Source organism: Alosa sapidissima, chromosome 3, assembly GCF_018492685.1.
Source record: "Alosa sapidissima isolate fAloSap1 chromosome 3, fAloSap1.pri, whole genome shotgun sequence".
Lineage (NCBI taxonomy): Eukaryota > Metazoa > Chordata > Actinopteri > Clupeiformes > Clupeidae > Alosa > Alosa sapidissima.
This window is the reverse complement of record NC_055959.1, coordinates 11,916,933-11,926,932: the sequence shown is the minus strand read 5'-3', so window position 1 is coordinate 11,926,932 and position 10,000 is coordinate 11,916,933. Positions and strand designations below refer to the sequence as shown.

The window sequence follows — 10,000 nt, the reverse complement described above, 5'->3', positions numbered from 1 at the left end:
ACCTCTCCTGAGGTTTACCACACACAGATCAAATGACACCACAGCCCAGACACACACACCCACACACACATACATGCTGACACATAAACATACTCAAACACGCATGCACACACACACACACAAACACAAACCCACATATAAACACACACACACACACACACACACACACACACACACACACACACACACAAATACATTCATCTAGAGCCACAGACACTTCCCAGACATACAGGCTATTAGGAGCCTATTACTATAACCTTCTCAAGTCAAAAAAACACTTGAACCAATGGTGTGTGTGTGTGTGTGTGTGTGTGTGTGTGTGTGTGTGTGTGTGTGTGTGTGTGTGACAGATGCAGAGAGGTAAAGAGAAAGGGCAGTGTGTGAATGAGGATGAGAGAATGAAAGATAGAAAGATGGGAGGAGAGAGGAGAGGAGAGGGGAAGACAGACTCTGTGTTTAGCAGAGGCCCCTTAGCTCTCTAACACACTGTGGTTCTTTGTGTGTGTGTATATGTGTGTGTGTGTGTGTGTGTGTGTGTGTGTGTGTGTGTGTGTGTGCGTATGCGTGTCTGTGTGTGTGTGTGTGTATGCACGTGTGTGTGTGTGTGTGTGTGTAATGCAGGGTTCTTTTTGAGGAACTCACTGTGTATGTTCTTCCACTCAGTTGATCTGACACTTCAGCTGCTTTTGTATGGCAAGGGTGTATAAGTGTGTGTGTGAGAGTCTCCATCAGGGCTGGCCATGAGAGTCACTCGGCTCAACTCAGCTTCACACACACACAGACACACACACACACACACACAAAGCACACACACAGACACGCATACACACACATACACACACGGGGGGGGGGGGGTTTCAAGGGTTTTTTTAGAAGTGTGTGTGTGTGTGTGTGTTTGTGTGTGTGTGTGCACATGCTCGTGTGTCTGTCCAAAAACATCAATAATAGGCAGGATTCTTTGGAGTCAAGGGGATGGGGTGGGGGTTGGGGGGGTCATGAAGGAATGAGAAGGGTCTTAAGACACAACTTCCTCCACTTACTTCTCCAGCGTCCTCCTCACTCCCTCTCCTTCCACTTCTGTCCCACCAATTCCCTCTCTTCCTCAATTCTCTCTCTATCACTCTCTCCATCACCATCTCCTGGAGCTCCTCTGTGCCTCTCTTCCTCAATTCTCTCTCTATCACTCTCTCCATCACCATCTCCTGGAGCTCCTCTGTGCCTCTCTTCCTCAATTCTCTCTCTATCACTCTCTCCATCTCCATCTCCTGGAGCTCCTCTGTGCCTCTAACAATTGCATCCATCTATTTCCACCATCTACTTTCCTACTTTACCTGTACACTGCATAGGTGTGGTTCTAACTGAGAGTGATTTAGGGTCATCCAGAGTGTACACAGCCCAATGTCATATGCATGGGTATGCACCCTTTCTTACACAGAGAGAGAGAGAGAGAGACACACACACACACACACACACACACACACACACACACACACACACACACACATACACACCACTGTTCAAAAGTTTGGTGATTTTCAGTAACTCTGAAATCAACTTGTTTTTCGAAGGAAAAGCTGATTTTTGGACATTAAATAAACACCAAATCAGTCAGACATACAGTGTAGATATCGTCAATATTGCAAATCACAATGGCACGTACAATGTACCAATGCCACTTACTGTTTGCTGACCTAAGTGCATCATTTTAAAAGTCTACCTGATTATTAGAAACCCCTTTCAGTCGTGTTTGCACAGCTGGAAACTGCTACCCTGATTAAAGAAGCAACACAACTGGCCTTCTTTAGATGAGTGGAATATCAATCTGGAACTATCAATCATAACCTATTGTGGGTTCAATTGAAGCCAAAACATGGAAAGAAACAAAATACTTTTTCTTCCAAAAATGTGTCATAATAATCAACCCTATTCAATGTCAAAAATGTCCAAGACACTGGAGATAGCACAATGCTAAGTGCTAATCTCTCCATAGAAAAGTGGCTCAAACTCGTTTTAACCAAAACAGTAAAAGGAGTGAGAGGACCAGTGCACAACTGCTCAAGCGGATAAATACATTAGTGTCTAGTTTAAGAAAGAGGCGTCTCACAGGCCCCATAGTACCCACAAAACACCAGTGTCAACAGAATTCTACAGACTTCAGGATGCTGGCCTTGTTGACAGAGTGCCAGTAAAAAGAAAAGATTATGATGGGCAACAGATACACAGACGACAGATGAAGACTGAGAAAGGTGATATGGACAGACAAATCTAAGGTGTACAGATTACAAAGAAGAGAGTTTGTAAGATGCAGACCAAATGCTGGAGGAGTGTTTGACTACACCTGTCAAGCATGGTGGAGAAATTGTGATGGCCTGAGAGTGCTTTGCTGGTATGGGAAAGTGGTGCCAGACAAAAGAAATAGCTTATCACTTTGGTTTGCAATGCCATGCCACATGAACAGTGGCTTGACTGAAGCCAACTTCCTCCAAAATGAGGACAGAGACCCAAAACACAGCTCCCAACTAGGCAAGAATCATATAGGAAGGAAGCAGCAAGCTAGTATTCTGTCTATAATGGAGGGGTATAGACAATTCTGAGTGACCCCAAACGTTTGAACAGGAGTGGACAGCAGTGTTTTCAAGTCCAGTGTTTATAGCAAACTCATGTCCATTCCTACCTTGGTGGACAGTTGTTTCTGGTGATCATTTTCTTGATATTTCTCAGAAGAACCCATAGACACACACACGCACGCACACACACATCCACTAACAGGGATGACAGATAGAGCTCATCACAATATCACATAAATACTAAAATGGCTCCACCACCTCTGAGAACAGTTACTGTGTTCACGTGTTCTCACATAGCCCTTCAATCCTTTCCCTTTTCATCCTTCCACAGGGACTGTATCAGTAGTACATAGCACATCCTACTAAAGTTTGAATACAATCCACTCTCAACAGCTCTTTATGACAAACATATTTTCAGCTATCAGTCATGTTATCATGTTATCAGGTAGAACACTTGATGGATGATAGTCCGTCTATGCTGTTCCGCATGTCTGACACCTGCCTACTTCCTAGGAGAGGCAGCGCTGCGCGGAGGAGAGCCCTGGTCGCTCCAGAGCTGGGGTAAGACATCCGATAAACACACAGTGCACGCACACGGCAAAACACGCACTACAAGGCGTTCAAAACACGCACTGCAAGACGTTCAAGACTGCAAAATGCTCCATAGGGAATCCGAATCCAGAAACATCTCACCAACCCGGAGGCTGCGCTGCGACCTCTTCCTCTGCTCATCTTGCGCTCTGTTCCCGCTAAAGTTTAAAATTCGCTGATCTTAGGGTTCGCGTAAAACCTGACAACGCAATGCGGACATTGCTATATTATTTCTGTCTTATGCCTTAACATATATAAGCACAAGAAAGCTAAACCAACAATGTGGAGCATACGTCCAAACCGCCAGAGACATGAATGACCAGACAGATGTCAGATATCACGCTCAGAGAGCAATTCAAACTACAAGGGATGGTAAGCCCATGCACACATGCCTGTAGACTGACGTTTTAAGCAGAAATACCAACAGAATGTTAAATGTTCCATTACCTGTCTTTGTTTCCATTTATCCAAAGACTGATATATTCTAGTTTCCATGTCACAATAATCCATCGGACAGGTAGCCGGTACTCCAAAGTGCTTTCCCGATGGGACGATTCACGTTAGCACTTGTTTGTGTGTGTGTGTGTGTTTGAGTGTGCGCGCAGACTATTCCCAAAAGCACGCTGACCATAAGGTCCCAGCCATCGTCCAGACACCGCGGAGCAGGGCTCCCGGCTCCTTCTCCACCGATCTCCACCAGCGTCCCATGCGCAAATCCTTGATATGTACCGGTCCCACTCCGATCCATGGAAGCAACAACTCATTTCTCCAGGCAGCACAAAACATTTTTGCGTTTCCACAAGATACACTCCATGACAAGTCTCACGTGCATTTCTAAACCAGTGTTATCACTGGTCAGCGGACACATAGGCTACAGTGAATCACAAAAATATCCAGACAGAAAAAAACTTAATTCAAGTTGTAAACTCCCAAAAGGTTATTCAAGTTGGAAACTCCCAAATCCACCTGAAAATGTTACTCTGTACAGTGATACAATCCCATCTCATGTCAAACAGACGTCCAAACGAAAGACCTCCCTCCACGCCTCCTGCTTCATCGGCCGAGCAAAGCACTCTGAAGCTCTCAGTCACAGCAAACTCGAAGGAATCGCACATGAGCTGTACCTCACCCACCCGCAAAGCATAAAGGGAAATGGAGTAGCTTCACTTGAAATCGCGCGGCACAATTTTGTATTTTTTGCCTCCCTCACCAGCACAACAACAGCAACTACTACTACTATAATAATAATAATAATAATACTAATAATAATAATAACACATTTGTTGGATTAGACAATGGGTGATGGCTGATGCATGGACATATAGCTAAATAGGTTAAAGTGTTTACGTCATTACACATTGTATTGATTTGTGTTCCCCGTGCTACAGTCTACTGCCCCCGCCCCCCCCCCCCCTCCCCCACCCTAACTAATGTCCGTTTTTTTTTTCCCCTCATTTCACTTTACCAGGCCGTTAACCACGTGCCATTATATTTGCCGTGTAGTGACTACACCTCTTTGTTGACATTCAAACATTCTTGTGAAACAGCGCAAAACCGCAGAGTCGGGGCAGGAGGGCATTGCGTGTGAGCTTGCTGGCGTGGCCGTGCAAGTGAGATAGTGATCTGCTGTCGTAAGAGGCAGATGGGAGGGTGCCGCTGCTTTGAGTCAGCGCGTGATGAATGTGCCACTTGTCTTCTTCACTCACGCTCTCCCATACGGTGCACCTTCGCCTCTAGAGACTGCTGCTCAAGTTTAAAGGCTCCGTCATTAAGAGAAAGAAAAATGTGAAGTTTTGGACTGGACTGAAATCTGAAAGTCCTCACCAACAGTTTAGGGCCAGGGGGAAAGTATGGTATTGTCTGTGGAATGTATGTAGGTTGGAAATATACGGTACTGATAACACACACAGCTGAACATACTGGTAAACTACTCCATCTCACCATAATTATGATTTCTCTATATGATCATCACTGCTAACATCTAATGTGTTACATTCTGTAAAGCTGATCATGGGTGGTTGACAGAAAAAAAAAACAATTGTGGTCAGACCAAAGAAAGAAAAACTTTTCATAAGCATGACATACTGATGCAAAAATGATTTGTAATCACGAAGAAAGCTTTTCCTTGTTATTAAAGGATGCCATCCTTGTAACAGAAAATGTCTGCTTTTTTAGCATGATGCATCTAGTTGCCCTTTACCTCGACAATTAAATGGCTTTGAATGTCTGGCAATACATTTGAAACACGTCTTCAAAATGCATTAACCTGAATGCATTTAACCTTATAACCTTATAAAGTAAATCATTATAAGCCATTGCATTTCAGCATGTGCCCTGCTGTAAGTTAGATCACATAATGATTTAAACATTCTTGCATGTATTATTACTCCATGATATAATGATATAATGCCTAAATGAGGTTTGACTTTGAAAGGAGAAAGGGAAATACGATATCACATTCAATGTGTTTATATGACCTTTTTTCTCTCTTAATGATGACACCTGAGGATCTACAGTAATTCTGATCCCTACTCTCTCTCGCTCGCTCGATCCAAGATCCCAATGCTGCGGCTTTTGGGCCACGCCCCTTCCCTGGCGCCCCGCCAGCCCTCGCCTGGGGTACCTGAATTGCACGCGATTCTGTCAATTGCAGGTACTTGATCGCTTTCTTCTGAGGCCGAGTTGAGGAGTCGCTAGAGGTACGCGCACACAGGCTTGCGTGACTAGAGAAAACAAAGACATTGTTCTCCCCACGATCAAACCCCCTCGGCTCGCTAACCCGACGGCATTCCTGTCTCGCATTCCAAAGCCACCGCTGCTCTGAAGCCCACAGTTTTTTTCCTCTTGACTTTTTTCACTTCTTTTGAAGGGGAAAGTATGGCATGGAGTGATTATTTATGAAATCTTAAAGGACAAGCTGTTAGTTTGGGAATTGCTTAGAAAGTCAGAGAAAGAGATGGGAGTTACAAAAAACATATTTCAATTAAATGTTGGTGTAAGTCATATTATTATTATAATTATTATTATTATTATTTTGTTGTTGTTGTTGTTCTAGTTGTTGTAATTGTTGCCGTTGATGCTGTGGTTGTTATTAGGCCTATTGCTATTATTACTGTTGTAACTGTTGTAAAAGCATCAGGAGACACACCTGTGTCTGTGACAGTGAACAATCAGAGGGTGCAATTATCACCAACAACAAACCTTCCCATCACCACCACATGGCGAATGGAACTGACCCACAATGACAGACACCTCCAAATATGAACAAACCTCCAACCACACTGTCTTAGATCTCCAACAGTAAAAAAAAACAGTACATCCATCAACTTTAGCCTACATCATATCCTGCAAGGAAGGATTTGCAATAATTACTTGATTTACCTAATTATGATTAAGTGATCTTAAAGTCAGCTCGCAAGTTGTCAATAAGACAGAATAAGAGCCCTAATCAGAAGCAGGGGTATCGTCTCACTTGCTGGCGGCCAGTGAGAGAGGACGTCAGTGGCAGGAGATGTGGAGGCTGATGTCCAGACACTGCTTAATGGAGAATCTGACTCACACCTCACAAACAGAGTGTACTGACATTCAGACAGTTTTGTATTGAGTTTTGCTTGTTTGTGTGTGCATGTGTGTAGAGGAGCGTGTGTGTGTCCTTGTGTGTGTGTGCGTGTGTGTGTGTGTGCTACCGTGTTTGTTTGTGTGTGTGTGTGTTTGTTTGTGTGTGCGTTGTGTGTAGAGGTGTGTGTGTGTGTGTGTGTGTGTGTGTGTGTGTGTGTGTAGTGTCTGTGTGTGTGTGTGTGTGTGTGTGTGTGTGTGTGTGTGTGTGTGTGTGTGTGTGTGTGTATGTTGTGTGTGTGTGTTTGTGTGTGTGTGTGAGTGTTTGTGTGTGTGTGTGTGTGTGTGTGTGTGTGTGTGTGTGCATGTGTGTGTGCGTGTGTGTTTGTGTTGTGTGTGTGTTGTGTGTGTGTGTTTGTGTGTGTGTGTGTGTGTGTGTGTGTGTGTGTGTGTGTGCGTTGTGTGTAGAGTTGTGTGTGTGTGTGTGTGCGTGTGTGTGCCTTTGTGTTAAGCGATAGCTGGGTCTCTCCTGCTGGATTCGTGACCTGAGTGTTTTGCCTTCTGGTGTTTATTTTACAAGAGTTTTTATGATCAACATTAACCTTATGAACAAGGTTAGACACACAGACTGCAGGATTTGGCTTGCTCTGTTTGTTAGTTGTGTGCATGTGTGTGTTTATGAATGCGTGGTTCAGTAAGAGTATGTCACTTACAGCAACTATCTGTGTGAGCTGCATATATCCTAAACATTGTGCATAAATATCATACAGTTTGTGTTAATAATGAGAATATACTGTAAATGTATAAACATACTGTACATATTGTAGATATGTTGACTAAGGATATAGTGAAGAGCAAATATGAGTGTGTGTGTGTGTGTGTGTGTGTGTGTGTGTGTGTGTGTGCGGGTATGTGTGTGTGAGTGCGTGTACGTATGTGTGTGCGTCTGTGTTTGTTTGATTGTGTGTGTGTGTGTATGTGTGTGTGTGTGTGTGTGTGTGTGTGTGTGTGTGTGTGTGTGTGTGCGTGTGTGTATGTATGTGTGTGTGTGTGTGTGTGTGTGTGTGTGAGTGCGCATGTGTGTGTGTGTGTGTGTGTGTGTGTGTGTGTGTGTGTGTGTGTGTATGTGTGTGTGTGTGTGTGTGTGTGTGTGTGTGTGTGAGTTAGCATGTGTGTGTGTGTGTGTGTGTGTGTGTGTGAGTGAGAGCGAGCGAGCGAGAGGGAGTGCAGGTTGTTGGCAGCCCGGCTGTGCGTGACTAGGTGAGCTACACCTGTCTGCTGTTCAGGTAGAGAAGAGAGGCGGCACGCAGGAACCTGCCTCCTTAACAATGCCTCCCATTGTACCGCTCACACACACACACACACACACATGCATGCGTACAAGCACACACACATACACACACTCTCATATACATACACACACTCACACACACATACTCACTCATATGTGCACATCTATATATAGCTATATTTACTCTGTATAACAACTTTGTTCCTCTAAATCACACAAATGTTTAATATTTTATTGCATATATGAATATCCCTTATTCACACACACACACACACACACACACACACACACACACACACACACACACACACACACACACACACACACACACACACACACTCACACAAAATATAATTGTTTAAAATTCACAGACAGTTGACCAAACCATTGACCCATATTCAAAACTAAAAACAATGGTTTTTACATGTAACTTGTCAGGTAATGCTGTCACCATCTTCACTTCAGCCAATCGCAGAGCACGCTAGCTCATGACACTCACAATCACCTGAGCAGTAATAGCTTCCACTCATAGCTCCCAGCAATAACAGTCAGCATTACATAGCAACTTTAAAAACAATTAACAATCTCAGACATCTTAATTTTCTTTAGGATGTTTTTCATTTCCTTTTGGGATCGTAGATGTTGTTTTAAATCCATATACTGATGGATTCAAATCATTTTGGTCACAAAAGAATATTTATGCTATGGATCCAATTTACTTTGAATACACACTGTCCCTGTCTTTTGAACAGTGTCTGATATACTCTGTAGTTATGTGTGATATGACGTAGATGTAGGATGTGTGACATGATGTGACATTATGTGTGACATGATGTTGATGTAGAATGTGAAGGAATACGCAACAAACGTTGCTTAGGTGAATTATTGAGCTGACTGTAAATTACGCACTTGTACCTTGAAAACTATGTTTCTAATATTATTGAATATGGTTGAGCGCTGTCTCATTATCATTATAAAAGTGTCAGAATTTGACTCAGCAGAAGTGTTTGGAGAATTTCCTATTGCTTACATGCAATTCCAGGTAAGTCAATCCAACTTACAATAAGATCATATTTAAAAAAAATGAAGTACAGCTATACATTGGAGATGTAGATCAAAACAGAACTGTATTGATTAAGAAACAAGCTCAATACATTTTTCTGAAACTCCCATTTCACTGTAGCCTATTCTCTCAGCACTCCCTTATATGTTGTCATTTAAAACTGCCCACAAGATTTTATTTGATTTTACTCTGGTGCTCTGTTTCAGGAAAACCACCCATAGTGCTATTAGACTTTTCACAGGTTTGGGATGGCGTTGACCATAATTTAGCTTCAGATTCACTTAGGTAATGTAACAAATTCAATTTGTACTTCAACTTTGTACATTGTACTTTTACATAACTCTACACTGTATGTATTAGATGTTATGCATACAGTTAATGCTACAAGTACTCCAGGGAATAAAAATAACACATTTGTGGACCAAAGGAATTTGAGTAGGTTGAATCGACAAGTTTGACAGTTTCAGTCAAAGCCTGACATGTAAACCATCTTATAAAAAACAACAGAAGTGGTCAATGTCAGGCCCTGACTGCAGCCCTCTCCTCCTGTATATTCCCCCAAACTCCACAGCTGTAACCAGCACAGATGAACACTGCTGAGAGCTGCTCCAGAGCAGTGATGCGGAGTGACCTTCTGGTCCTCTTTGACTTTCTGAGGACCGCTGTGGGATCATGTGGGAATCAGTGTGTGTGTGTGTGTGTGTGTGTGTGTGTTGTGTGCGTGTGCATGTGTGTGCGTAGTGTGCGTGGTGTGCAAGTTGTTATATTTTCGGTATACACCTCCAGCATCACTGACCTCACTGTGTGCCTTGGCTGACTAACAGGGATTCTGTCAGAGGTGCAAGATACTGTTGACAATGAAACACTGGATCCCTTCCTTTGGTGTGTATGTGTGTGTGTGTGTGTGTGTGTGTGTGTGTGTGTATGTGTGTG

At 43.2% G+C, this 10,000-nt stretch overlaps 1 long non-coding RNA gene across 1 annotated transcript in view; it reads right to left on the bottom strand.

Annotated features, from left to right (window-relative positions):
* The window catches only part of LOC121705864, a 68,940-nt gene extending 64,686 nt beyond the window's left edge, over positions 1–4,254 (bottom strand). The window contains exon 1 of the long non-coding RNA XR_006030908.1: positions 3,606–4,254. This is a non-coding gene — a long non-coding RNA (uncharacterized LOC121705864). The remainder of the gene's footprint in view (positions 1–3,605) is intronic.
* Between the last annotated feature and the right edge of the window lie 5,746 nt (positions 4,255–10,000).